Source organism: Zonotrichia albicollis, chromosome 9 (genome assembly GCF_047830755.1).
Source record: "Zonotrichia albicollis isolate bZonAlb1 chromosome 9, bZonAlb1.hap1, whole genome shotgun sequence".
NCBI lineage: Eukaryota > Metazoa > Chordata > Aves > Passeriformes > Passerellidae > Zonotrichia > Zonotrichia albicollis.
This window is the reverse complement of record NC_133827.1, coordinates 25397015-25424792: the sequence shown is the minus strand read 5'-3', so window position 1 is coordinate 25424792 and position 27778 is coordinate 25397015. Positions and strand designations below refer to the sequence as shown.

General features: G+C 45.3%; 1 long non-coding RNA gene across 1 annotated transcript in view; it reads right to left on the bottom strand.

Annotated features, from left to right (window-relative positions):
• Positions 1-19900, bottom strand: part of LOC141730139 (uncharacterized) — a 29675-nt gene extending 9775 nt beyond the window's left edge. The window contains exon 1 of the long non-coding RNA XR_012581613.1: positions 14890-19900. This is a non-coding gene — a long non-coding RNA (uncharacterized LOC141730139). The remainder of the gene's footprint in view (positions 1-14889) is intronic.
• Positions 19901-27778: the final 7878 nt, after the last annotated feature.

Here is a 27778-nt window from a genome sequence, read left to right as displayed (position 1 = left end):
CCAGGGAGCAGCAGACGCTGACAGGCTGTGGGAGCACAGCTGAGACAGAACCACCTTCCCAGCCCAAGCAAGAGGAGATCCAAGGCACAAAATGCCCAAGGGATCTGTGAAAACCCAGCACTGATCCCCAGGGTCCCACAGGCTCATGCACCTCCTGAAAGCCAGCCCTGAGCACGGATAACCTGCTGGAAATGGGCAGGGAGAGCTCTCCAATGTCCTGCAGGCCCTGTGCCCCCTGCAGCCCCCAGGAGCTGGGATACCTGGGCCACCTGAGCTACCCTGGGCTACTTGGGATACCTGGGATACCCTGGGATACCTGAGCTACCTGGGCTACCTGGGATACCTGGGCTACCTGGGATACCTGGGATACCTGGGATACCCTGGGATACCCTGGGATACCTGGGCTACCTGGGATACCTGAGATACCTGGGATACCCTGGGATACCCTGGGCTACCTGGGATACCTGGGATACCCTGGGATACCTGGGCTACCTGGGCTCTCTGGGATACCCTGGGACCAGCCTGGCCCTTGGCTGGGACCCTCCCAGGGCCCAGAGCTGCTCCCAGCCATGCTGGGCAGGGCTCCCCTGCCCTAGGCACTGCCTTTGGGCAGGCTTTGAAAGGTTTTTCCCTTCCTCAGCCTGATCCCCAAGCCTGGGGAGCACAGAGGGCAGTGGCTGGGGCCCTGTAAGGACAGACACACTTATGGTCTATCCCTGCTACATTCAATCCAACACTTACAAGGATCCAAATATTATTGAACCCCAAACACTTCATTTCACACAACACAAAATTTTATACAGCTCTTGAAGTTTTTCTTAAAGCTCTTCTATAAAAATGAAGTATAAACTGGAGGTAAGAATCATCTGAACATAAAATGAACTATATTCTCGTCTGAAAATTCCCTTTCTGTTTAGCTTCTAAGGGTTTTTACCTGTTCAGGAATCTGCAGACTGCTTTACTCAAAGGAGACTTTCATTTCTCAGGATAAAAATCTTGTTTCAAGAAAAGAAAATATCATTCTCCTCTCTTAAGCTAGAAAGCAGAAAATAGGATCTTCTTTTCAGCATTTCTGTGGCCAATAGCATCTGAAAGAGGCTTTCTGCATTCCTTCTGGCAAGAGAATTAGTGGAGAATTAAATATCATATAAATATATTGAGACAAAACTACAGCCTGATGCAAAATATCCTGCATCCAGAATGAGGTATCCTCCCATCCATGGAAGTATTGTTATTCCAGAGAAGTCTGTCAAGGACCGTTACTGATAATAGCAGATAAAAGCTGTAGTTCTGCTCCCCAGAACTAGCCAGTTTGCTTTCTTCACATGTAATTTAGAATTTGGTATAATTTTCAGCTTTGCAGTGCTGGGAGAGCAGTTCAATGGACTTTTAAAGTTAATTTTGAGAATCCAGTTCAATTTAGCAAGTAATTTACAGGGACCAGCCCTCTCATTGCAGCATGGTTTTGTGCCCATTGCAGAAAGCTCAGAGGGGAAGGAAGACATTGTCATTAGCTACCTCACATAATGCTCTCCAACACCAAATGCAATTGTGAGTGGATATATTAAAGTGTTGAGGTGCCAATTAGCTACTTCAATGCAAATTATTCTTTTACTTGCAGGGTGGATCTTCCTTAAACCTGAAATTGCTGCAGCTCTGATGTTAACAGAGTCATGAGATAAATGAATCACAGAGTCAGTGCATCTGCAAAGAATGTTCTTGAGTGTATCCCAGTGCTACAGCCCTTGCAGGAGATCTGTGTGTGTGTGTGTGTGTGTGTGTGTGTGTGCAGGTATCTGTCAGAGGAAGCAATCCCCAAGGGAATTTCTGGTGAAATAATCCCTGTGTGCTCATAGGGCTGGAGGAGCAACCAGCTGGAGCTTTGGGTCCACCAAAGGGGGACACAATCCTCCCGTTTTATCTGCTCTTGCCCATGGCCCCTTTAGGTGGGTTCCCTCCTTTAGGTGAGTTCATCCTTTAGGTGAGTTCCCTCCTTTAGGTGAATTCATGGCCCCTTTGGATGAATTCACTCCTTTAGGTGAGTTCACTCCTTTGGTGACTTCATCCTTCAGGTGAGTTCATGGCCCCTTTAGATGAGTTCACTTTTTCTTTAGGTGGGTTCATGGCCCCTTTAGCTGAGTTCACCCTTTCTGGGCACTTCATCAGCTCCCCCAAGCCCAGAGCTGAATCCCCTCTCACTGAATCCCCTCTCACTGGACAGGGCACCCAGCAGGATGGTGGCAGATTTACCAGGGCTACCCTGACCTGGAAGGTTTTACATCTGTCCCTGCTCTGTCCCACTGGTCAGCACCTGTCCCCATGTTCCTCACCTGCCTTTAGAATGCCAAGTTTGCAGTGCAGCAAACACGAGCCAGCAAAGAGGAAACAGCTGTGTTACCTTTAAAGACAGATAGCTGGAGGCTTTCCAGAAGTTTCTGGAGGTTTTTGCACTGCTGATTTCTTTCCCACACCCAAGAGGAACCCAAACCCATGGGGTGAGCTTTGTGCACAGCTTTCCATGCACCCCATGTCCCCCAGGAGTAAAAGCTCCTCTCACTCCCACCTTGGGACCCCCAGTGCTGCTCCCATTTCAGCATGGGCTCCCTGCAGCCCACCCACACCTGTGTGCCTGTGCTGGCCATCAGGAAATGGCATCTGGGAGTCTGGGGGCTGCTGCAAAGGGCCCACAGCAGCCCAGGAGGTGTGCAGGCCTGTGCCTGGTCTGACTGAACACGGTGCTGCAGCCCACACTGAGCCAGGAGGTGTCTGAGAGGCGCAGGCTGAGTGAGAGATGATGCTCTGCAACGCACACACAGTCAGGAATTGGCTGATCAGCTCTAGCCTGAGGTCACAGAACACGGTAAATACAGAAATGAGATTATAACTGCATCAGCCTTGGCCTTCTCAGTTCCATTTCTAGCAGAGGAAATGCTAAAAGTATCCGCAAGTACTCTGGCCAATTAGTTACCAAATGTTTCTGCAATATCTATAGCATCTTCACAGTTCAGAGTATTTGCTGTTATTGAGAAATATGAAATTTTACTACATTCTGCTTTCACCCTTTGTAGAGCTGTAACAGAGCCCATTATCACATTGCTAGCTGTGCTCAGTTAATGCCTACAGAGAAATTAATGGCAAAAATCTGATTGCTCTGAGCTCAGTGGGAGTCCAGCACTGCCATCAGTATCTCCCAGACTTTGTAGGCTCTTTAGAGACCATGTCTGTGAAATATGTCCCATCCCTAAGGCAAAGCTCTAAAGCTCCCTCCTTTTTCTAATGCTGTTTCTAAGCTTTTAAATCTTGTGTTCAAATCTGCTCTAACTGGGCAGTAAGTTCTGAACCCATTCAACAAACCTGAAAAGGATTTTGTTATGTTCCTATATTTAAAATAGAAACATTGCTGAAGTTTTCAGTAAAACCAAAGTAGCTGTTGCAGGACACTTACAGATGTGGGAGTTTGTCAGAGGACACGAACAGCCCCAGGAGCAGCTCCACATGCAGCTAGAGGGGTACAGCCTAAAGAGGCTCCCTGGAAAGGAGCAGAGCTGAAAGCACCCAGCCTCTGTGGTCACTTCAGAGGCTCCCAGCAGCCATCTCCATCTCCTGCTGCTTTCCAGCATGTGCAGAGTCTGGCTGGGGCTGCATCAGCCCTGATGGGATGCTGGCTCTTGTCAGCAGCATCTGCCTCTGCAACATTAGTCACACATGCAAACAACTGAGCCCACTGAGGAGAGACAGCAGCAAAAACTGTTCTTCAATTTCCTATTTTGCTATCTCTGTACATCTGGTTTGCTTGTTTGTCTCAAGTCTCTCAGGCTTGATCTCAAGAGTGATTTTTCTGCTGGGGAGATTTCTTCCTGCAGGAGTATCTGCCTTTGCCAGGCTGATTGTGCAAGTGGAAATTAACTTCCAGTGAAAGGGATTAATTAAAAGAAGATCAGAAAGATTAGCTGAACTATAACTGGTTTGTGCCTTCCTTGTTGAATGAAAAGCATTGTGCTACAAACAATGGAGCCAAGGGCCAGCCCTTCCCCATAAGTATCCAGCCTTCTCTCTGTGTTCTGGCTTTAGCAGCAGCTCCTTGCTGGTAAAGGGGTGAGAGCTGCTGTAAGGTTCTGGTGCTCAGTACTCACACCCACACAGGGAAAAAGGGCAAGGAAAAATGTCCAGTCATTCACAGGGCAGCCCTGCTTTGTTTCAGGGAGATGGGCTTGCGGTCACAGCTCTCCCCAGCACAGCACAAAGGGAGCCTCATTTGTAATGCACCCAAGCTGTGCAACCACCAGAGACTGTGTCATGGTGCTCATGGAAAGACAGAGAGGTTTCTGGCTTCTCTCTGTCTTTTAGAGCTGTTTTCCAAGGGCTACCCATGCCACTCTGAATTGCTTGGGTGACAGGTTTCTCACCCTGGCAAGGCACTGACATGTTGGTGGTCATTTGGAGCAAGGGCAAGAAACAGGGCTTGTCACACCCCACTGCCCCACACACCCCTGCCTCTCCAGCACATCTGATGGGCTGCTCCTGCTGTACCCAACCAGCCTCACTGCCACAGTGCTTTCTGCAGGACAAGGCATGGCAGCAGATCCCCAACACCATGACAGAAGGGACTGGAGGGTGTTTTAGCATTTGGAGACTGGAAGAGGCCAAGTCCAACCAGAAGCAATGAAAAAAACCCTCCCAAAGGAATTGTGTTTACCTCAATTACACAGGAAACCCCTCTGTGGCTGATGCTAGAGAGGCTTTAGCTCCTCTTGTAAACAGCAGTGATCTTCCCCCTCTTGCATTTTCTGCTGCCTGCTTTTTTCCAGCTCAGGAACTCAAGGGGGGAAAAATAGAAAATGAAGACAAACAACAGAAGAGAAAGAACAAACTTGAAGCACAACAGGTCAGGAAGAACAGAGAGAAGGCAGATCAGGAGGTCCTGTCCTCCCCATCTCAGAGCACATGAGCAATCAATGACATGACAAGCAGCAAACACAGACCTGATGGAAGGAAAAACTGTTTCATCTAATACATAAGCAGACCAAAGAACTCAGTGCTCTGAATGGACATCCAGGGAAGGACATGGTGAAATGTGGACAATTTGTGTAACGAGAACAAGAGCTTTAGCAGTTAACAACCTCGTGTGTGTGTGTGTGTGTGGACATGATGCAAGGCTGCTGGGAGGTGCCTGGAGCACCCAATTTGCTGCAGACCCATTAAGCAGATGGACAGTGGTGGTTTTGCTGTGGTGGCCCTGATCCCTGTTCTCTGTGGCACTCCTGTGTGTTCATGAGCCCATCCCAGTGCAGCTCCCCAGCCTGCACCTCTGGCTGCCACCTGCAGCACTCACTGTGTGCCAGGAGAACAAATCAGGGCTAAAACACCTAGGAGAGCATTCAGGATGTGGATTTTATTGCAGTCTACACAAACTCCATTTGCAGCTTGAGCACAGCAGACTATTTATGAGAGGAGTTTTGCTGCTGCAGATAATGAGGCAGTTTTCAGCAAAGTGTAAATCTGCTGCTGCTTGTAGGGGCTCCCAGGCTGTCAGAGCACAGATCATCATTGCTGAGTGCTCTGCTAATACTGTAAACAGTGATGACATTTAGAGAATTGTTTAACTGAGGGAGGAGGTTTAAGTCACTTCTGTTGTGGTGTGTTGCAATATCCTGTTTTACCTTCTCCCTTCCCCCTCGCCCCTCGCTGAGTGTGCCCTGTCAATCAGGCTAACATACCAGCAAGGCATCGTGTGATAGGTGACCCTAGTACCTGGAGACCCTGCCCCTTCACCTGGTCGGTGACTCACCTGTCCCCTCCCCTTCCCCTGCCCTGAGCTTAAAATGTTAATGAGACCATGCGGCTCCATTCTGTTATCAGCAGTAGCCCAGTGCAGACATATCTGTGCTCATGGAATAAACATCTGGCTACCTTCTAGCAGAATCCGCTCCCTTCTTCTCTTCACCATCGCCAGAAGCTGTCCCCTGAGGTAAACGGAGTCCTGTCTTGTGCCCCGCTGCACTCTGCCGCCAGCCAAGGTATCGCTGGGGTGAACACCGCAGTGCTGCCTCTGGCCCAGCAGCGAAGGTCAGAATTGGCCTAGGCACCATCTAACTGGTTATATTGGGATACTTATTCCAATACTTCTACAGTAATATCTAATGGGAGGACAGACCTCTGCAGATTACACATCACAGCTCTGGCAGCAGGCTGTGATGTCTTTAAGCTACAGCTTTAGGTTATGAATAAAGGCTATTAAAAAATCCTAACTCTCAGTTGTGATAAGCATGTCTGGATAAGATGTCAGAAAGATTGGAGCCCAGATCATGGATGCAGTATCTGTCCTCATCCCATGGAGCAGTGTGGAGGATTGGCACACCATTACAGTGGTTTATTGCACCTCTTAAAACCAACACCCTGCAAAGTGCTTCCCACAAACAATCCTTCCACTTGGATTTGAGTTAAGCCTTTCCAAGTCTGAGCATCCAAGAGCATGAGGAGTCAGTAGGATGCACATTTGAAGGAAGTCTTTTGTAACTTTGAGAAAATTATTTCCTTTACAAGGATTTATTTATCTTGTAGCAAGGTAACATTGAGGCAATGTGAGATGAGTGTGACATCTCTTTCCTGAGCCCGCAGCAAAGAAGATGCCCTTGGTCTGTGTCCCTGAGACCATGCTCATGAATGTGTGGTTGTTTCTGCAGTAGTGCAGGAGGTGTGTGAAGGAAAGCCTCTGAGCAGTACAAGGGTATGTAAGAATTTAGCTAAAGCCTGTTTAGCTTTGAAGTGTATTTAGCTTTCAAATTAAAGTGCAAACAACCCTTACATTGCTAAAGCCAATGTTAAAGTTACAGCACATCAGTCCCTAAATTCCAGTTTGGCCAGGTTTGTGCTGGCCCCTGTCCCTGGCAGGGACAGCCCCAGCCCCTTCTCAGTGCAGTGCAGCCCTCCCAGCACAGATTGAGCTGGGACAGGAGACCCTTCCCCAGCACAGCAGGCTGGGGGCTGAGCTGGGTCTGCAGGATGGTGCTGTGGCTGAGCACCAGAGGGGTTCAAGGCTTCCAGCCCCAAATGTGCAGCCTGGCAGCACAGGGCAGGGACAGCAACACATGGGGCTCAGCCACAGGGATGTTTCTGACCTCAGACAACCTGGGGGATTTGCAGGCTCTGGGGCTGGGTGGGGAAAGCCCTGTGGCTCTGCTTGCCCCTGCCTCCCTCCATCCTCCAGCTGGAGGGGTGGAGGGCAGGCACAGTGGCAGAGCTGGTATTTCTCTCATCACACACACCAAAAATAGCAGCTGGCCTTAATGCAGGTTTTTCTCTAACCACTTTCTTCTAATCAGCTGCATAAAGGCCAGCCACCATCTATTCACCACAGAGCAAGACGGAAATGCTGGGCAGAGCTGCCAGGTCATTCATTTAACCTCAAGAGTTTAATCCTCTTACTGTGCCTCCATGAGCAAGGAGTGGGACAGCCTCTGGCCAGGGTCATGCCTTCAGTGAATTAGCAGCACCATCCATAGGCTTGCAGAAGGAAAGAAAATCAGAGCAGTACCACGCAAGGAAAGGAACCTCTGGCAGCTTATCCTGAGCTGTCTGGGAGGGCAGGCAGGCTACAGGCAATCAGAGCAGCCACAGGACACAGCAGATACCATTTTATAATACATTTTTCCCCCAGCCAATTTAAAGCTTGTTAAAAGTGGGAGACCAACAGCACTGAGAAACAGCTGAAGAAGGAAAACTGGTTTCAGTAGCATGAGATTTCTGTCATATGAGATTTTCTGCACATACCTTCTGTCAGAAGCAATCCTCAATCTCAAAAGTCTCACTTCAGTGAGAAATTATAAATGATGGTCCATTTACACAGGTTAGCTACAGCCTGTAAGGACCATCCAGCTGGATGAGGCCCTGTTTCTGAACCCAGACCTGCTCCTTTTCCATGCATAATATCTGATAACCAGGCATTCTGCTGGCCCTCACTGCAGCACACTGACCCTGCTCCCTGGGGCTGATCTGCCATGTAGCTCTGCCTGCAGCACTGGGGGATCCCCCCTGCACCAAGGCTGCTGTCCTCCTGCTGTCCCAGGCTTCACATGTCCCTATCTGCCCATCAGCCACCATGTCCTTGCTCCGAGTTACAGCTGCAGCACACAGGGCCAGCCTGAGATGAGCCACACCCCTGAATGTGAATGTGATGCCCACCACGGAGGAGGACAAGTGTCCTTTTGTTCTCTGTAACCTTCTCCCAGTGACCTGCCTCCACTGGCAGGGCATGGTCCCACATGCTGAAGCTCTGTGCCTCCAGCTGGCACTGGGTGAAAATGCTCTCTTGAGAAGAAGTACTGTGTGTTCAAACCTGTGCAGGGGTGGGAGAGTCACTCCTGTAGAGTGCTCCAAACACCAGAGCCCAGTGGCACCACTGGTGGCACCACTGACAGCCCAGGGGACAAGGGATGGGACATAAGCCCTTCTGCAGCACACACAGAAGACAGACCAGCACCACTCTGTCACATTCACATTCTCTGAAAAATCCCTTCACCCAGGATTTTTCTCCTGGGAAGCTGAGAGGCCTCAGAGAAAAAGGAAAACAATATTATCTCATTTGCTTCTCCTGTGTTTTGCTCACATGTGGAATGTGTTTGGAGATTGTTTACCCACAGGTGATTGTTCCATTGGATTCTGCTGTGAGTTGTTATCACGCATTGGCCAATCAGGGCCAAGCTGTGTCAGGACTCTGGAGAGAGTCACGAGTTTTCATTATTATCTTTTTAGCATTCTGTAAGTATCCTTTCTGTATTCTTTAGTATAGTTTAGTTTAGTATTCTTTAATATAATATAGTATCAAAAAATAATAAATGAGCCTTCTGAGAACATGGAGTCAGATTCATCATTCCTCCCTGCCATGGGGATCCCTGCAAATACAACCTTACTCTGGGACTACTCCAGGCCACCAAGGAGGATGCTCTGAGGTGTTGACAAGCCTTAGGATGGCAAGATTTTTTGATGTCTTGTGTGCAGTCAGAGTTCCACTTCAACTGGAGCATTTTTACTCAGGGGATTCAAGTCCCATTTGCCTCTACTCCAGCTGAAGGGGGCACATCCACAGGACAGCAAGAGTTTTTGAAGCGTGGTTGAAGCTTGCAGCTTATCATCCTACAAGAACACTCCTGTAATGAGAATATCTCACAACCAATATTTCATTTAATGGTTTGCATTTACCACAAGCTACTAACATTTAGATGAGCCAAACTGACAAACACACCAGCTGCACCTCCTGCTCTGCACAGCACCTGAGACAGCCACGCTTCCTTTCCAGCAGATTATTTCCCCTGTAGAAGCCAGCTGCCCATAATATCAAGCTCATAATTTTGAACATTAACTCTCTCTAATTCTCACTTTCTTGGTGGGCCTTTGCCATAGAAACCTCCCTTAGCAGCAGGGAGGGAGAGCAGCAGCAGCTCCAGCCAGAGGCATTGATAGGGCAGCCCTGGACCCTCTGTGTGCCCCTCAGGCCCTGTGTCCCCAGCTTCCCTTCCCAGCAGGATCAGGGAGTGTGTTAAGAGGCAAAGGGCTGCATTGGGAAACTGTTTGAGACCACTTCAAAATCACCTTTTGATTAAGTTCCTTTGGCCTGGATTATGAACCCAGCTCTGCCAAGGGGAACAGTCTGCACCCACTGAGCACTGGAGTGACACAGGTGATTTCTGATGTTTGTGGCCATGGGTACAGGGGGTGACAAGAGGAACCCAGAGGGAAGTGTGGAGGGGATGAGAGCTGGAGAACCTCAGTATTAGCCCAGGAGTCACTCTGCTGAAGTGGAACAAGTAGAACAGCTCAGGGCACTGAAAACAGCCCTGAGAGCTCCATGGAAAAAGAAAATCCTGAGCACAATCCCATCCTGCACAATCATTTGTGACCCTCGCTGGCCAGCAGGTCTCTGCTGTATCTGAGCCTATGGGGAGCACTGGGATCTGAGATGTTCTAGGGTTTTTCCTGCCACACATTTCTGTGTCTTGATTTGACTGTTATTTCTTTTGCTGGCTAGAAAAATGAGTATTTGCCTCTCTGATGGGAGGCGTGCTGTAAAGAGAAAATCAGGAGCTGCATGAGGCAAGGGGCAACACCTCAACCTGTACCACCAGGAGACATGGCAAAGAGAAGGGTGGGCAAGAAGAACTGGCACTTCAAATTCCTAATCAGTCAGCATCCAGGCTGTTAAAGAGGTGGTGAAGGATCAGAGACAGCATTGTTATTGCTTCTGTATCATCCTTCCTCCAGGCTTGTGCCTTTCTGTTCCCAAGAGCTTTATTTTGGCAGGCAGATAAAGCGTGCAGCATGTTGCTCTGAATTTTCCACTTGTTTCAGGGCAGTAGCTGGCTTTGGCTCTGCAGACAGGAGCAGTCAGCTCTCCCCATGCTGCACAGCAAGCCTGAGGTGGAAACATCTCACCAAGGGAAATATGTCAGTTCAGGTGAAGCTAAAGGCAGTGACAGCCCTTCTGTTGTGGAGCCTGCTGGTGTGCAGCATTGGAGTGTCCCAAGCAAGGCTTGCCCAGCTGCCTCCCCTCTGCACAGCCAGCACAGGGACAGGTCTCGAGCACTGAGGCAGGCACCAACCACCACGCCCAGGCTCAGCAACCTTTGTCCTCCCATTCTCTGACTCATCCTGGCACACTCCCTGCTGCTTCCAGCTTCACACCGTGACTCACTGGCTAACCTGCACCTCTCACTTCCAATCCTCCCTGCCAGGTTCTCATTATCTGCTCTGCTGCCTGTGGGACAACCATCTCTGGGGAGAGCCCAGGAGGTCTGCACCTCCAAACCCCTTTCTTCCCCTGCTCACCTCTCAGCACAGGACACAATTAACACAAGGCAGCTGACCTGAATTCACCAGCCTGGCTTGCAGGGAATAGGGAACAACAAGTTTGTCCTGCCTGTCTTGTGCAGTGGGAGCAAATACTTTTATCTTGATGGGTTCCACAATCTGCAGAACTCTAATTACATATACAGGAAAACATTTTTCTGGTTTTGTTTGCTAGTTTGGTTTCACATTTTAATATTTTCTAACTTTTATCCAGTGACAAACATTTCTACTCTTAGATGAGGAAGCATTTGTTTATGCCTCTGACCAAAACTCTGGCCCTGAGAGGGCTTAAATTTAGCACATTCAATCAACAGCCAACTGGGGAACAAGATACAGACTTACATGATTTATTTGATATGTTTGATCTTGAAGACATGTGAAAACTTTGATTATATCAAAGGCTGCTATTTATGAAGTCAGATTCTCAAATATAGGGACAAAAAAATCTTAATTCCTAGATGAATGCTTATTGAATTAAAGGAGCCAAATAGCTTTCATTGCACATGCAAGTATTCTCACATACTGCTATGAGTAATAACACATAAAAAGGTTCATGGAAAAAATCAAACTTACTTAGGGCTAACTATAACAAATCCTTCACCCTCAAAAAGAGAAAGTTTCAAGACTTAGAACACTCTTAACCCAAAGCCAAAAGTGAACATTGGTCCTAAGAAACAGGCACCACGCAAACACTAAGGGTAAGGTGCCAAGGCTGGGCAGTGCCCAATTCCCAGGAACTGGCACAGGCTCAGGTAGCTCCATCCAGGTACAAGAAATTCAAGAAAGAGGAGCTGCCTTCAGGGCTGGCTCAGCCTCTGGCTCTCCTCTGTGGGGCAGGGAACCCCAGCAGACCCTTGTTTCTGGAGAGGAAAGGAAAGGAACCCTGCAGGGTCAGGTGTGACAGTGCAGGGAGCCAGGCAAAGGCAGCACAGGCAGCAGAGAGCTTGGCTTTCTGCAGGGAGCAAAACCCCAAACACTTGGCTCAGCTACAGAATGAAAAAACCTGGAAATGCCTTCTTTTTCTTCCAAGAAACATAAATAAATAAATAAATAAAAGTGTTGTTCTTTATAAGTGCATTTGGAAATATTTTCTATTCTGATAAGAGAAAAACACATTACAACTTCGTTCCTTATATTTTTGGTTCAAATAAGGAATAACTCCTGCTTTGCATGTAAATTTTCAGGAGAAAATAATTTTCCTTTCTATGAGTTCTAACTTTTCCTTTTATGTTGTTGTTTCCTTCTCCATGGCTATGAAGTTCCCTGAGTTTACAGGCCCCCAGGGTACCAGCAGGGGCATTTGTGCCCCAGTGTGCAGCTGTGAGGAGCTGTGTCTTCTCAGGAGAAGGGGAACAAGGTGAGTTTTTCTCCATTCCCATTCATCTTGCCCTGCTGCAGCCCTGCAGAGGACAAACTCTCACAAGCAGATGGCTGAAAGTCACCATGCAAGGCAGGAGAGATCCCCCACTGCCTCCTCACACCTCACACACTTCTTCATCACGAGGCACAATGACCTTGGCTCTCCTAACACATTATTTTCTGCCAAAATTATGAAGCCAAATTAGCTTTCACAACTGGGTTCGAGCACTGAATTTCCATTAGTGGTGTGAGAAAAATTCACAGCAACCTCCAGCTCCCATGCATGTGCTTCACACTTTCCCCGCAGCCTGAGTACCAAATAAACAGTTTAACAGGGATTCCAGGGGAACCCTGAGCAGCAGAAAGGAATCAGGAAGTAAACACCATGGATGAGGGTGAGGAAGAGCAGATCCCCTCCTCGCCCACCTGCCAGCAGCTCTCACAGAGAAAATCTGCCTTGCCAGCCAGGAGGGTTTCTGCAAGGTGAGAGCAAAACCTAAAGAGCACTTCAAAAGGGAGTCTGACTTCAAAGAGCCCTGCTGGGGGACCTGCACCTGCAGCTTTTCATATTCGCTTGCCATGTTTGACTGTTTATCATTAAAGTATTCATTCAGCCAGATCAGCACAACAAACCCTTTAATGGATCTTGAGCTGAAAAGCATTCAGCCTGCAAACATAGAAAGTAAAACCATAATTTTCCATGAAGAAAACTTTGATCTGTCATAAAACACCATTTGTTTTCAGGGGTAGATACACATTCAACCCTTTTTTTCCTTCCTGTGGGCTTTTCAAGACTTAATAAATAACTGAGCCCTTATTGACCAGGCACAGCAGGAACCCAGGATGAGGAGACCAGCTCTGAAATCCTCTCACTGCTGATGCACTGAGCACAGGCACACACAGGAGAAGTCTTCCTCTCATGTCTAGGGAGCTCTAATCATAGAAACATCTGCAAAATTTACAACCAGGCTGATTCTCAAGGAATTGGTGAAACTTGTGACTTTTGCTATCAAGGACTTGGCTCCATCTCATTAGATTCCAAAAACTAAATTGAACCATGTAAAAACCTTTCTTGCTCTCTGTCCATTCTTGTTTAGAGCCTCTATTAGCATAGAATTAGAGTGCTTCATGATTTTTAACATTTATACTCACAGTACCCCACTGCAGTGGAGAAATTTCCTCCTTTTGTAAGCTGGAAACTGAGACACAAAGACACCAAAGAGTCTGATCCAAGAACAACAGGACCCATGAGGACTCCAAACCTAAGTAGCTCCAGCTCACCCCTGTAAGTGCTCCTCTAAACCCACCAAGTCCTTAGACTTAAATCTGTCTCAAATGCTTGGCATAATCCCCTTTTCCATATGAAAATCAGAAAGTCAGGGCTCAGGATAGAAAGGAAATCAGATGCTCTGAAATTATAAAAGCAAGTCAGGTCAGAGAGTCCTGGTTAGGGCAGTGAGGCACATCCACATTATTTATCCTAATAAATAGGCTTCTCTGGACCACACAGCAACACCCAGAATTTCTCCCTTGGCATCAGCAGCAACCAGGCCAGCAGGAGCACTGGAATATTTTGAACTTGTCTTACTTTCTCAGACACTTAGTGGGGAAAAAGCTGCAGAAAGTTATGATGAAAGGGATATAATGTGGCTGTGTGACTGTCACATAATGGAACACTCTCTCTGAGCAATTGTGTAAAGAGCAATTTTGTGAGTTTTATTGAATAACTCAAGATAATTTAAACCTCCATAAAAGGATGGGGAAAATAAAAAATAACTCTCTTACAGGAAGACACGTCCTCACATAAAGAATTCTAGAGGTGCAACATTTAGGAATATATTTGAATTTTAACTTTTTCAGAAGACATTGCAAAGTATTAAAAGGAGTAGTTTTTGTTCAGCCAATCCAATGGTTTATTTCATAGCCTACAAGTTCTGAATGTTGTGCACATATGATATGTACTGCATACAGTACATAAGTGCTATACAAAACAAAATGGAAAAGTCCTTTTTAGAAAAATATTCCCAGATATATAAACCAGGCAGAAAAGGGAAAAGAAAAATTTCTTTGCACATCAAATATATCTCCTGTAACTGTGCCTACAGCTACTTCACCTGCCTCCACACTTAGCCTTAGCACTTTACATATCAGACAGGTTTTTGCCCAAGATGTTCCTGCTAGAGGGCTGTTGCAGAGCCATACCAGGGCCTCATAAATACCATCTAAAGAGCCAAAACAGAAAAATTACATACAAGGTTTTTTCTTGTTTGTTTTTTTTTTGTTTTTTTAAGGGAAGCATCAGCATCAAAAGATTCAGCCCCTCACCCCCATCTATCCAGATTAGTGGTGGCAGATCTGGAGAGCTGATTTTGGACCTTGTGCCTCCCAGCCCTCTGTTCAGCCAAGTGCTAACAAAAGTTATTAGACATGTCACTGAAGACAAAACCATTGAATATACATCCTGAGACACGGTGTCCAAATTTAGGGACTGTTTGGTTCTCTAATTCATTTTAGTTCCTCTCATTTTCTCTTTTAAAGGAAACATCAACACCACATTTTCCTCAAGGTGAGGATTATCTGAGCAGTGCTGCTGGGGGAAAAACACCGAAGCAAACAATGACAAGCATAATTCAGTTCTCACCAAAACCCATATGCAGTGGCAGGGAGCCAGTTTGTGATCTCACTTACACTGGGGCACAGCCATGGCAACAGCAGAGCCCGAGAGCTGGAGCTGCTCCTGCTGCTCGGGAGATGGGCAGAAGTTTGCAGACAGCCTCCCCCAGCATATGGAGAAGGTCCAGATCAGCACCTGGAATGAGCAGCAACACATTTACACATCACAGAAAGATTTTCCTGTCTCATTTGGGCATTTTGCTGTGAAGATTTTCAAGTACACTCCAGAAAACCCAGGCTTCAGGCAGATGTCAGCAGGACTGTGCCAAGCACTCGGCTGCAGACAGAGGTCAGGGTCAGAGCCACTGCCCCAGGCCCAGCTGCTTGGCCAGAGCCCCCTCTGGGCCCCCAGGGTGCCCTGCAGAGCCAGAGGGGCTCTGTCCTTTGGGCAGGGGCTGCTGTGAGCTGGGAGATGCTCTGGGGAGGATGGCAGCGCTCGGTGCTGAGTCAGAGCGAGCGGGAATGACTCACCCACAAACGTCAATGGAAGACAATATTTCTTCTCTCCAGGCTGCCCTTGTGCCTTGTACTTCTCATCCTGAAGGACAGGGTCCCTTTGCACCTTTCTAGGTTACAGCTGAGCGGTTCTTAAGAGCACAGAGTTTCAAAATGCTGTTCTTTCTCGAGGTTTCTCTCACAGCAGATGCTCTGTCCTGTGCCTGATCCAAGGCACAGCTGCCACTGCAGCAGGAACCACAAACAAGGCTGGATGTAAAGCAGAACCAGGTTTGGGACAGGCTGGCTGCTGTTCCAGCAGACAGACAGACACAGGACAGCCTGGCTCCCACTGTGGCGCAGCAAAGGGCTGCACATTTGTCCTCCTCCACCCCTCTGCAACCACTGTGACCTGCTGCATGATATGGGAAGAGACATCAGGTCATGAAGCACATGTAACCATGATGCACACATGTTTCATAGAACAAATTGAGATATTTTTTTCTGTACTTCATTTTTTGTTTCAAGAGGAAAAGGCAAATGCTCTGCAGATACTGCCCTCGCCAACCAGGCTGCTCCCTGCCCCCTTGCTGGGGCCTTGTGGCCTCTCTGTAGTCAGTGATGGGCTTAGCTTCAGGCTCTTTGCTCCTGAGACCTTGTATGTACTTCTTTTTGTCTTGGAAGATGGAGCTCACAGGCATCAGGGTCCATCATCTCAATCCAAATCATCTTCCAGGCTTGTGAAGGTGATAGCTTTATTCTGAGCAGCCTCATTACATCATTTGTAATGTAACCACACAGCATTTGTACATGTGTGTTTCCATCTCCTCAAACAAGGGATACCATCTGCAGGCACAGTAACAACAACAGAACTACATGAGAAATGGAAAAAAACCAGATCTGAAGGGGATGTCTGCATCACAAACAGGGCTGTAAATCAAGGCTTCAGACACAAGCCTATCAAAAGAGGCTTATAAGCCTTCATTAAGTTATCTGGCATTGTTTCATGAGTCATTTTACTTGACAGGTCTGCAGGAAAATCTGTAGCTTTTAACAGCCACGTGTAAGTTAGGGAGTGAAGAGTAGGTGACTACAAGTTGACTCTAATTGAGAACTTGACACCACTTAGGTTAGAAACACCAAATATCATGCCTTATTTGAGACAATCCTAAGAACTGGGAGCCCATCCTACCTTTCTGATAATGCTGGGTAGTTATTTTGCACCAGATTTCAGATGTGGTGCAAAGAACAAGAAATTTGCTGGCATAATTCCTTCCAAAACAGAGGAAAGCACAAACCCCAGTATTTCCATTCAAGCTGTGGCCCTAGCATGTGCTCTGTAGCACAGGGAACCTCCAACCTTTCCATGGCAGGATTGGGCATTCAGGGAATGCTCTCTTGGTCTTAAGAATTTACTCAAGCCAGGCCAGCCAGGGAGGGAGAAGAGGGTGTGCTGAGCTTCCTGCATCATCATTGCTTCAGTCAGTTCTGCTCAATTTAGAGAGACTGCAAGTGTTCACTCACTGTGGGTCACACCTACCCACCAGCCCATCACTGGGATCCAAAGAAGTGTTACTGAGTGTGTGCATTACAGCAATTTTCTTACAGAAGACACGAAGAGTTGGCATTTTAATGGTATAATTAGCACCCATAAAAACTCTGCTTTCTAAGAATAGTCACAAGAAACAGAAATATGGAGTGGGAGCTTATAAAATGTTATCAGTTTTGTCATCTATGTGGAGGAAAGCCTGCCAACTGGCCTCAATTCATCCTTCAAGGGCATAGTAAATGCTGGAAAGTAGATTTTCAGAACAGTTTTACTCCAGCCTCCTTAAAAATCTGAATAGTTTTCTGTTGCTCCTTCCTTGAGCAGCAAAGCTAAAGTATGTCACCAGACAGAAAAATCTTTTGGTTAATTAATGAATTAGTTAATTGTGGTTGGCTTCCATACGTGACCATGGAAGTACAAAGCAGCAGTGTTCAGTTATAAACAGAACTGACCAGGGTACAGCATGTGTACATTTATATATAGGATCCAAGAAGCTGATGAACAGCAATTGGCACTGGAATTTGCACAGGTTCTTTAAATACAAACATTTCTGCAAATGTGGGATAGAATTTAGGGGGAAAGACAAACCAAGAGTCAAAATTTAAATCCAAACTTCCTTGGCTCCAAAGCAGCACCCTTTTGCTGCCCTTGCTTGGTGGCTTGTCACGGAGCTGCCTGACTCCCATCAGGCAAATTGCTGATGCCAGGGAAGCCTGGGCTGCATCCCCAGCCCCCAGCACAGCATCCCAGGCCCCTCTGCCTCTCCAGTGCCTGCACAGGTCAGCCCAACCTGCCTCTTTCCCTAGGTAACCCAAAACCCAGGTTCTCCACTTTCATTACTGCAGTGTTCGTTCCCTTAGGTCCATAATCTTAATCACCCTTCTAATATTGTGCTGTTGATGTGGGATTTAGGTTTCTTTATCACCTCTATTCTTATCTCTGCTGTTCAGAGTGGGTAAACACTGCTGGATTGTTCCAAGCCACTGCTCTTTTTCTTCACAACCTGACACCCATCTTTATTCTTTGCATCTCTTTCAAGAGAGGATTATAAAGGTAGATTTGCCTGGCTTCTGCACAGTAGTTAGGTAAACAGAGAGAAGATAAAAGAGTTATTCAGCTGAAATGACTTCTTCCTTTTTCCCAGTTTCTCATCCCTGGCCCAGACCTATGCTGACAATCAGGTGTGGCCCAAGGCAGCAAGAACATCTCAGCACTCACACATCTGCTCCTTCTTCCCAGCTGCAGACACACACATGCAGAGAATAAACAATAGGTCACCCTGCTTGCCATTTGCATCTGTAAATTAAGCAGCAGAGATCACCTTGGGAAAAAACTACAAACAAAATGACCAAGAAATTAATTAATAAATCAGTTTCAATTTTGGTGGCATTGAATTCCCAGCAAAGGAAGGAAGCTTTTGGGAAATAATTTATTTTGATAGGAAAAAGTCATTGATTCCCCTGGGAAGCCTCAAAGATCAGCTGCAAATTCCAGTTAAGATACTGTAATAAAGATGAGCTGAGATACAGCAAGGTGTGAGGATATGTTGGCTGAGAAGTAGGTTGTGTTTCTAGCATGGGATGTTTGTGGGCTGGGCTTGTGAGCAGAGATTCAGGAGATTACAGGATGCCATTCAAAGCACTGGAGAAAAAGCAATAGAGAAACAACAGTAGTTATTTTTAACTCTTTGATGTGTTTATGAGGTTTCAGGAGCTTTATAGACAGTACCTTAAAAAAGGGCTTGAAAAGCTGTTTTGATTGCTGGAGTGGGAAAGATGACCTTAATTACAATCTCATCTCCAATTAAGGTTTAGACACTGTTTCAGAGGAAAGGAAGTGCTCCACCTATTTTGAGATATTTTATATCTCACCAAATCACCCAAAGTGGGACCATTTCAAGTTATCATAAATTCCTGCAAATATTTCCCAAGATTAAGAACTTGCTCAGTGAGAGGAAATACACCATGAATTTCCCCTCCTCTGCGATGCAGGACTGCCTGCAAAAGGCTTTGCTAAGCCTTTTTTAAACCTTCCCTGGGACTGGGTTCTTAGAAAATATATTGAGTATTGAACACAGCCCCTGCACGAAGGGCTGCATGCTCACCACAATATCCAAATTTGGACAGAAAAATTTGCTCCTACACTGGAGCAAACCCAGCCAGGAAATTAGGATTTTAGTTGCTGCCAGTAGATGCACATTATTACCAAACTTTCTTTGAAAATACCTGATCATCTATTTTTATTGTAAATAATTCTGCAGTTTGAAAGAAGTCCAAATACAGTTGAGCCAGTTAATTGTCCACAAAAAGTGAAGGAACACAGTGCTCCTATGTAGTTTCCCATAAATCTGAGGTGCTCAATAACAACTGGAATGGGAACTCATTGTTAGATTTCTTTAAAAAATCCCAGAGTCTTCAGATGAGAGAGAAGGGTCTGAGGGGAAAAACAAAACACAGGTGAACAATGAAAGAATTGAAATTCAAATATCACACATGATTTCTGACTTTGCTTGAAGACAGTCATGTTTAATGTCCAGATTATCAAGCACAAATGTCTCACTCTCTTTGGAGCACTGGATTTTCCTCCTTCCTTCTGGCAATCTGGGCTTCTTCCCTTACAGATCCCTGCATTGCAAGACAGTCCTTTGTTCCCTCGTTTCATCTTAAGAAACAAAACAAAAAGCCCCTCTTGTTTCCTTTAGGGAACTATTTTGTCATGCTGATTTTGAGGCAAATCAAAATGTGCAAACTTGCTTTGGAAGATTAGCAATTGTCATTCCTGCAAATATATATGTAGGGGAGAAATAAACTGCAGCTTTTTCACACAGGAGAATCTAGGGACAGGCAGGCTCAAACTGGAATGTCCTGGGACAGCTCCAGATGTGAATATGTCTGGATTTCCAACACATTTGCAAGTGGGCTTCTTGGCTAAGCTCCCTAGAAACACAAAGGTCCAAAGGAGAGGAAAACCTTTATAATTAAAAAAAATTATAATTAATATAATTAATAAAATTTATAATTGTCTAGCCAGGAAATCACTGAATCATACAAATATAGAATGATTTGGGTTAAAAATCATCTTGTTCCAACCTCCCTGCCATGGATGGGAAAAGGTATCAAAGTCATCAGCATCTTATTGAGCAGGGCAAAGATTTCATCCAGCAAACAGGAACCTTCTATGACATGTTTCTGTTTTGTCTAGCACACAGATATTGTCTGCATCTCCCCAAGCAACCAGCAGATACCTTGTGCTCTGATGTGCCAAATCCCCATCAATGTGAAAGCTCCAAATCCCGCAACACCACAGCTGCAGTCAACACAATTCATAATAGGAAACAGAACATAAATTGTAGCTGGCTTTTAGGCTTTCGTCAGCTCCAACAGCATGGATCCCTTGCATTCATTTTAATAGCAATGGTATGACTTTTGCTTTCAGAGACATGACTGTTTTGGTTTTTTTAATATTACTACATAACAGCATTGATATTTGGCCAGGTTCTAAGCTTCAAGGCAAGTTATCTTCTGAGATATAAGGTGTTAGTTGAGGGAACAGAGCCATTTTGAATTTAAAATTACTTTTTGTCCTCTGTCATATCCTTTTCTTTCAGAATAGTATTTGTCCACAAAAGTGCACTTCCCAAGGGGTCACACTAATACTAGAACAGCACTCAAACTGGCAAATCAGTTAATTTCCATACATACATACCATTCCAGCTGGGAAACCTGCCCATAATATGCCTCTATCCAGCTGGTTAAAGCACTATTTGACTGTATTCCTTCCTATTACTAGAAATCTTGCAGCTCTGTAGGAAAGACAGTAAACATCACAGGGTTATTAAATTTCTGCCTCAAGGTACAGCTGTGAAGAATGGGTACTTAGCAACCAGAAGCAGAGGAGCACAACATGTTCCATCCTAATGGCACATTTCACAAGGAAATACAAAAGCTCATATCAGCCTGTAACATCTAGGCCAACACAACTGATCTCCACAAAGAGCTCCAAACTTGTAATTGGCAGGAAATCAGCAGATTTCAAAGCCTAATGTGATGGCAAATATAACTCAGCCCCCCAACTTCCTTGACATTTTTGTCCTTACCATCACCATGTTTTCCAATTGGATTTAAATGAGTAATCTCAGTTTTAAAAGGTTGGTTCAATATTTCCATTGGTTATTAAGGTCGAGGAGTCAAGAAATGAGAACGCTAATTTCTGCAAGCAGATTGCTTGACATTTGAGCAAGATTGAAAATTCCATCAATATGGCACATTTTTCTTTGTAAAAAGTTCATGTAATTTCTTAGGCATTAGTCAGCACAAGTCAATCCTGAGTGACAAAGAAACAACAACCTGGATCCTCTATGCCATGTCATCCAGTCTCACTGGAGTGTTCATGCAAAGGGAGTGCAGATTACACAGCAGAGAGCAAATCCAACACAGCCTGTACTTACCTCAGATCTGACTGGGAAAACTGCATGGGGATCTGCTTAATGGAGGGGATGAGTTTGGGGTGCAGCTAAAGGACCATGCACATGAAGTCACCATACGGTTGCAGGAGAAGTAGCAAGGGGTTTGGGCCCCAGGGACTGGCTGCAAAAAGCTGTATCCATGATTTCACTAAGGCAACATGAGGCATGGGAAAAGAAGGACTATTCTGGTCCCTAGACACTGGGACATCCAATTTCCATGGGTATTACCATGTCTCAGAGGCACCATGGTGTAAAGCCAGGTTTCTGTCTGGGCACAAGGAGTGGTCAGGGCATTGGGATGTGAGAGGGCTGGATGAACCTCAGTGCTCCTTTGGCTGCAGCTTTTTCAAGCTTTGCTGAGCTCTCAAACACTCACCCTCTCTTCCTTTGCTGACAGCCAGTGAAAACCCTGCCTTCTTTTATCCCATTTCAACCTCCAGCCACATCAAACTCTGGCATGTTTAGAGCCCCTTTGGCTTGGCAGCGTAGGGGAAATACACCCCCAAGTGTATATCATTGAGATGGTTATTTAATGAGCCTGCTGGCTTGTGTGGAAGCTGCAGCCAGAGGAAATAGAGGCTTTTAAGGCATCTTCCTGATTGTTCAATAAATAGATCTATAGCAGCAAGAGGGTTCCTTCTTTACAGGACGTCAGAGGAGCTTCATCCTGCTGGGAATCGCTCAAAGGCAGCCAGATCCTCAGCTGCAAACAAGGAGCAAACTGGGAGTGCCACAGAGGGAAATACATCAGACTCATAGCTGGGAATAATCTCAGGGTGAGGCAAATCAGAGACTTTTAGAGACTTAAGTTAAAAAAAAAAAAAACCTTTGAAAATGATCCAGAGTTTCATGCATACATGAAGTGTTGAGGATTACTCCAGTCTTTTCCTTCAAATGCTTTTCCTTTTTAAGATCTCCCAAGAAATTTTAATGGTGTTGGAGAAACATTCACTTAACATGCACATGAAAAATAAAAGAGGGAGGAAAAATATCCCCACAAACACCAAAAAAATCCTCCCAAGCTTTAAATTGTAATTACAAGAAATTATTCCCTTCAGCCACGCCAGCTGCACAGTCTCTGTCTGCTATTTGCAAAGTTTGGTGTGTGGTTTGGTTGGTTGGGGTTTTTTTTATCCAATTTCTTATGATGTGATTAAATATTGGCTATAATTTAGAGAATATATGTTGGTCTGGAGTTCCTTTGAGTGATGTGACATGGGATACAAGGTATGTTGCTGCTGTGTTCTGCTTCCAATGTCAGACCTGAGGCCAGCCTGTCACATCCTCATGGGCAGCTCCTGTTGGCTGGGGATAAAATCCCTACATTGCCTGCCATTTGGGGGCTGGGTTTGCTGCTCAGAGCCTTTTCCCTGTGTGTTCTCCAGCTAGTTTTGCAATACATTACAGCAGACAAAGATTGGGTTTTGTCCTTCCTCTGGAGCTCCCTATGAGCTGAAAGGAATGGAGGTAACCTTGCACATAGCCCCCTATAGTTATGTGTATAGTCCAATTATTGAGAAAGGAAGTTGACATGCATATGCTAAGTGAGACAGAGCACAGTTATTGGCCATGTTTGACATTCCAGTCTTTCACAGGATTTTTTCTCTTGTCTAAAGAGCAGAATTTGGTTAATTTTTAACCACAATACAGCAAACAGAATGGTCACGAATGAAACCTGAATATGGTTGCCTCGACAGTTAAATCTGCTAACACCTTCCAAAAATTCAGGAAAAACCAAACTCGATAAAGGACAAAATAAACTGATTTGAATTAAGGAACAAGCAACTGTTTCTAATAACTCTAATTAAAACCCTTCTGTTGGCCATCCCGCCAAATCCCTGCGGCATTCCCGGGATTTGTGAGCTCCCTCTCGCGGCCGTGTCACCAACTCCGGGCTGGTTTTGATGCGACACCAAAGGGCAGTTTGTCATCTCCGGAGCAGGAATTGATTTTAATCTCCTCGGCAGCTACATGAGTCACCCGAGCTGCTGCTGAATCACCGTCACAAGCGGCGGGAGGTGGTTGTGCAGCCCGAGGGCACAGGGAGCTGGGCAGGATTGCTGCTCCATCCATCCATCCATCCATCCATCCATCCATCCATCCATCCATCCATCCATCCATCCATCCATCCATCCATCCATCCATCCCAGGCTGGGCTGGCAGCCCTGCCTTGGGTACCAGCACGGCTCTGCTGCTCCTCAGGGCAGCCCTTCAAAAGCCATGAGGTGCCCCTGCACTGTGTGATTTCCAGGCTGTTCCAGCAAAGATGTGCAGCCCATCCCCAGGGGATGCAGGGCAGCTCGGGAGGGTGCCCTGAGCTCTGGGGCCTGACTAATGAGGAGAAAAAGAAGCATCCAGCTACCACACGGGTCTGTTAAATGAGCTACAAGGCAAGGAATGGGTCGAGAGAGCAACAGGGAGATTTGCAAAACAAATCTCACACAGTTCTGAAACCAGAAGCTCCAGGGTTTGGAGGCTGAGCTGAAAATTCCCTTTTTAAAAATAAAAGGTCATACTGTACAAGTATATATTATGAGTTCTGGCCTGCTTTTTAAAGTGGCAGAACACTACTCATAAATTTATGGTATCAATTTGCAGACAGTCGTTAAAGGCATGACTGAGATTTCTATTTTTAAGACAAGTAAAAAAGGAAAAAAACCCTGCTTCTTTCACCCTAGATTCAATCCCCCCTCAGACCAAGTACACTGTCTCCAAAGACTGACTGTCCTCTTAATTAAAAGCGGGACTGTAGGTTCAGTAACTTAACCCTGGACAGATTTGAGTGGTGCATATGACAATCAATGAGTTCCAGCCATTCAAACCCTACAAAATTGCTAATTTTGGAACATGATTACTGAGATACGTTGCAGGCTCTGTGCCATGAGAGTAAACACACAATCCTGCAAGCATTACATAGATCCCCTATTAGTACTCCATATCACAGAATTTTATTGAAAATAAAGTTCATAAATTAAAAAGAATTAATTAAAATCCATCAATATAATTAATATTTCTTGTAGATCAATACTACCTACTAGATCAATGGTACCTAGTAACAAGACTATCAATATCTGGTGCAGCTCTGGGCCATATGTACCAGAAAAAACCCACGCATTTAGCTTGTGCAAAAATACACAAATTTAATTTCAGATCATTTGTGTACGCTCGATTACCACAATGCCATGGGCAAATAAGATGCTAGAATGCACACACAGCTACAACTATTGCTGCTCTCCTTGAACCAGCAGTTATTTCATTGCAATGCAACACTGCTTTTCCTAATTTGCTAATCTGATCATGACAATAGGGCTTGTAATAATTAAACCTCAGGTTTCTTAATTTAAAAAATTATACCCCCAAAATCTGCTCCCCTCTCCATGCTGTCTGCTGCCCTGCCACCCTCCTAGCTCTCCCCAGGACTGTGAAGGATTTCTCTCATTGCATTTGTCAGACTCTGGATCCAGGCTCCAAGAGACAAACCCTCAGCCACAAGACTTGGTATCAAGACACTGCAATCCCACATAGCTGGGGAATTAAATGCTTCACTCAAACAGAATAACAGCAAAGCTGTCTCAAAAGGCCCTACACCAGCATCTGTGATACACACTGCACTACAAGCTCAGTTCCTCCTGCAAGTAATTACTTCCCATTGAACAGCATTTTCCTTTTTCAGATGTCACAATGGAAGAAGAAATTTTAAAAACCCAAAACATAACAAAAACCCCATAGCCAGAAGAAAGCCCAGGCCTCTGAAAGGTGGATTTCAGATGGAAGTCCTGGGAGCTGCAGTACCTGAGGAGGTGCTGCTTGCAAGGACATCAGCACCTCACAGTGCCCATTTTCTGGCAGCTGAATCTTGCATTTCAGCAGGGCTCCTCTCCCCATCCCTGTGCCTGGCACCCCATCATCTGCATGTGGGAGTGTTGCCCTGACTTTTTAAGTTTTTCCGAGCCTTCTGGTGTTTACATTCTTGTAACAAACTTTCTCACACACTTTCTGTAAACAACTTATTGTTTTGCATTCTTTTATGGAGGAGGAGAAATCTGATGGACTGTTGGTTTGTCCAGTGTCATTGGAGAGGTGGCACTGTCACCCTCCAGTCCACTGTCACTTTTGGAAATCTATAAATGTTAGAGTCAGAAATGAAATATTCTCCTTTTGCCTTGAGAGAGCTGTGTGTCTGTGTCATGTTATTTCATGTCTACGGTGACATGGGACCAAGCCAGGAGTGTGCAGGGGAGCTGCTTTGGGCTGTCCTCCCCTGAGCTGTCACAGAGGGACACAGAGGGACAGGGCTTGTCCTTCCCAGGGTCCCTGTGCCCATTCCCAGTGTGCCCAGCCCCACCTGAGTTCCTGCAGAGGGCTCAGCATCACTGCAGGCAGAGCCTTTAGCCCCTTGTCTAAAGCTTTCCACAGCTGCATCATTCCTGTCTGGGGAACATCCCTTGACGCAAACAGAAATTGAAAGTTTCTCCCCTCACTCCCCCACCTTCACCTTCCTGCATCCTGGTGCTTGAAGGGAAAAACAGATTTTAAGAGGTTGCTCCCACAACCAGATCCTGCCACAGATAATTCTGCTAGGTAAATTTTGAGCTGAAAGCTCACACAGCAGCAAGGAGATTAATTTCAAGATAATTTTAAGGGAAAAGCAGATCCAAAGGAAATCTCAAAAGTACCCATTTCACCAGACTGTTTGTCTGTCTCTGTCCTTGCTGAGAACAGTGTGCAGAACAGGCTTGGAGCAATGTGGTGGCAGTGATAGCTGGCACTGAGAAGAGAATTATGAAGTGCAGATGCAAAGTTTGGCGAAGACTTTCAGTGCTAAAAGGCCACAGTTGGAATTTGGTTTTTGGAATTATCCAGGTTGTGAGCTCTTTGAAATGCAACCATTTTTGCACATTTTAACACTGCATATGTAGATGAAGTATTATTTTCCCACATTCTCTCTCAGGCAGAAAGAAATTAGGCAGACTAATAACAGATCCATTTTAGAGATAATGCCTTTGGGGGAAAAATAATACCCTATAGCTAATTTTCTAAGGGGGATAAGTGATACTCATCTCTTTTACTAGCTAGCATGATATTTAAAGATGCTGCAAAAAGCTAATTACCTTATTTCTGTGAAGCAGATATAAGACTAAAACCTGTTTAATAGTTAAGCCTGTTGCTATAACAACCACACTTCAAGGACACGGATATACAAAACATTCAACAACATCTGCATTAACAAAATGTCTCACTGCAATTGAACCCTACCTAGAAAAAGAACCAATTAAATGTGAAAACTGCTTTGTTCAAAAAGAGAAAAACCCAAAAATTACATTATTTTGTTATTGTCAACAGAATTCTATCATGAAACACCAAGAGCCTCTCCACAGGAGATTTGCTATTTTATTCATCTGGTTTTGGATTCCTTCCCAAATGTTTCCTCTCCAAGGACAACAAGTGAACTTCAGTGTTCCCACCTCAGTCAAGCAGACATTTCAGCATCTGGCTGTTTCCATTAAGTGGTGGGAATATTGCTTTGGCTTTGTGTTGCACCATGCTCAGAGATAAAACTTCTTCCAGCCCTTACTCATGAAATAAAGACAAGAGAATAAAGCACAAAAAAAGAGATTCACTGTAATGTAACATAACAGGCAAGGCAAGGAATCAACTGATATTTTGTTTGTTTGTTCTGAGTAGTTTGGCAAATTAAGTAGTCGTTTGGCACAACTTTTTCCCTTATTAGATCATTATTTAACTGGGATAGAAAAAAGACTATAGGAGAAGAGCTTTTTACTATTTTTTAATAAGGAAGATTGGCTGAGTCAAGCTGAGGCTGACAGAGATGTGTTCAGTGATGTTCAAGAGCAGTACATGGGTTTTGCTGCTCTGAATAAATATGGAAAATTTTGCAGGCTAGGGAAGCTCTACTTGAGTATAAGTATGCACAAAGAACTGTTGCGCACAAAACATAGAAATAGCCATTGATTAGGAGGCCAAGATTGTTACTTCAAAATGAAGAGAGAATGCAAATTTTTGTGCAACAATTTAAACTACTCCAAAGCCAGCCAAATGGTGTCATTATAAAGGAGTGTAGCTCAAACTTACACAGGGATTATTTCCATAGCTTGAGGAAGTTTCAACTCACCCATAAACATCCCACAGCTAGAAAGACCAAAAGTGATTGGGATTGACTTTAGAAAATAATTATTTCCAGCATAAAAAGTATTCGTCATGCAAGTTGCAAATACATCATAATGCAGCATGGGAGTAGATAAATAAATGTTTGCAAAGGGATGACTGCAGCTTCCTCCTGGTTAAATCTGTGCTTTGCAATACCAGCCATGGAACACAGCAGTGGGAGACAAGAGGCGGCAGCAGCACTTGTACGTCTCTGATGTACAAATTTCTTAACATTTCTCTAGCCTGTTTCTCTGATCAGAGCATCTCAAGCAATATAACTCCAACAA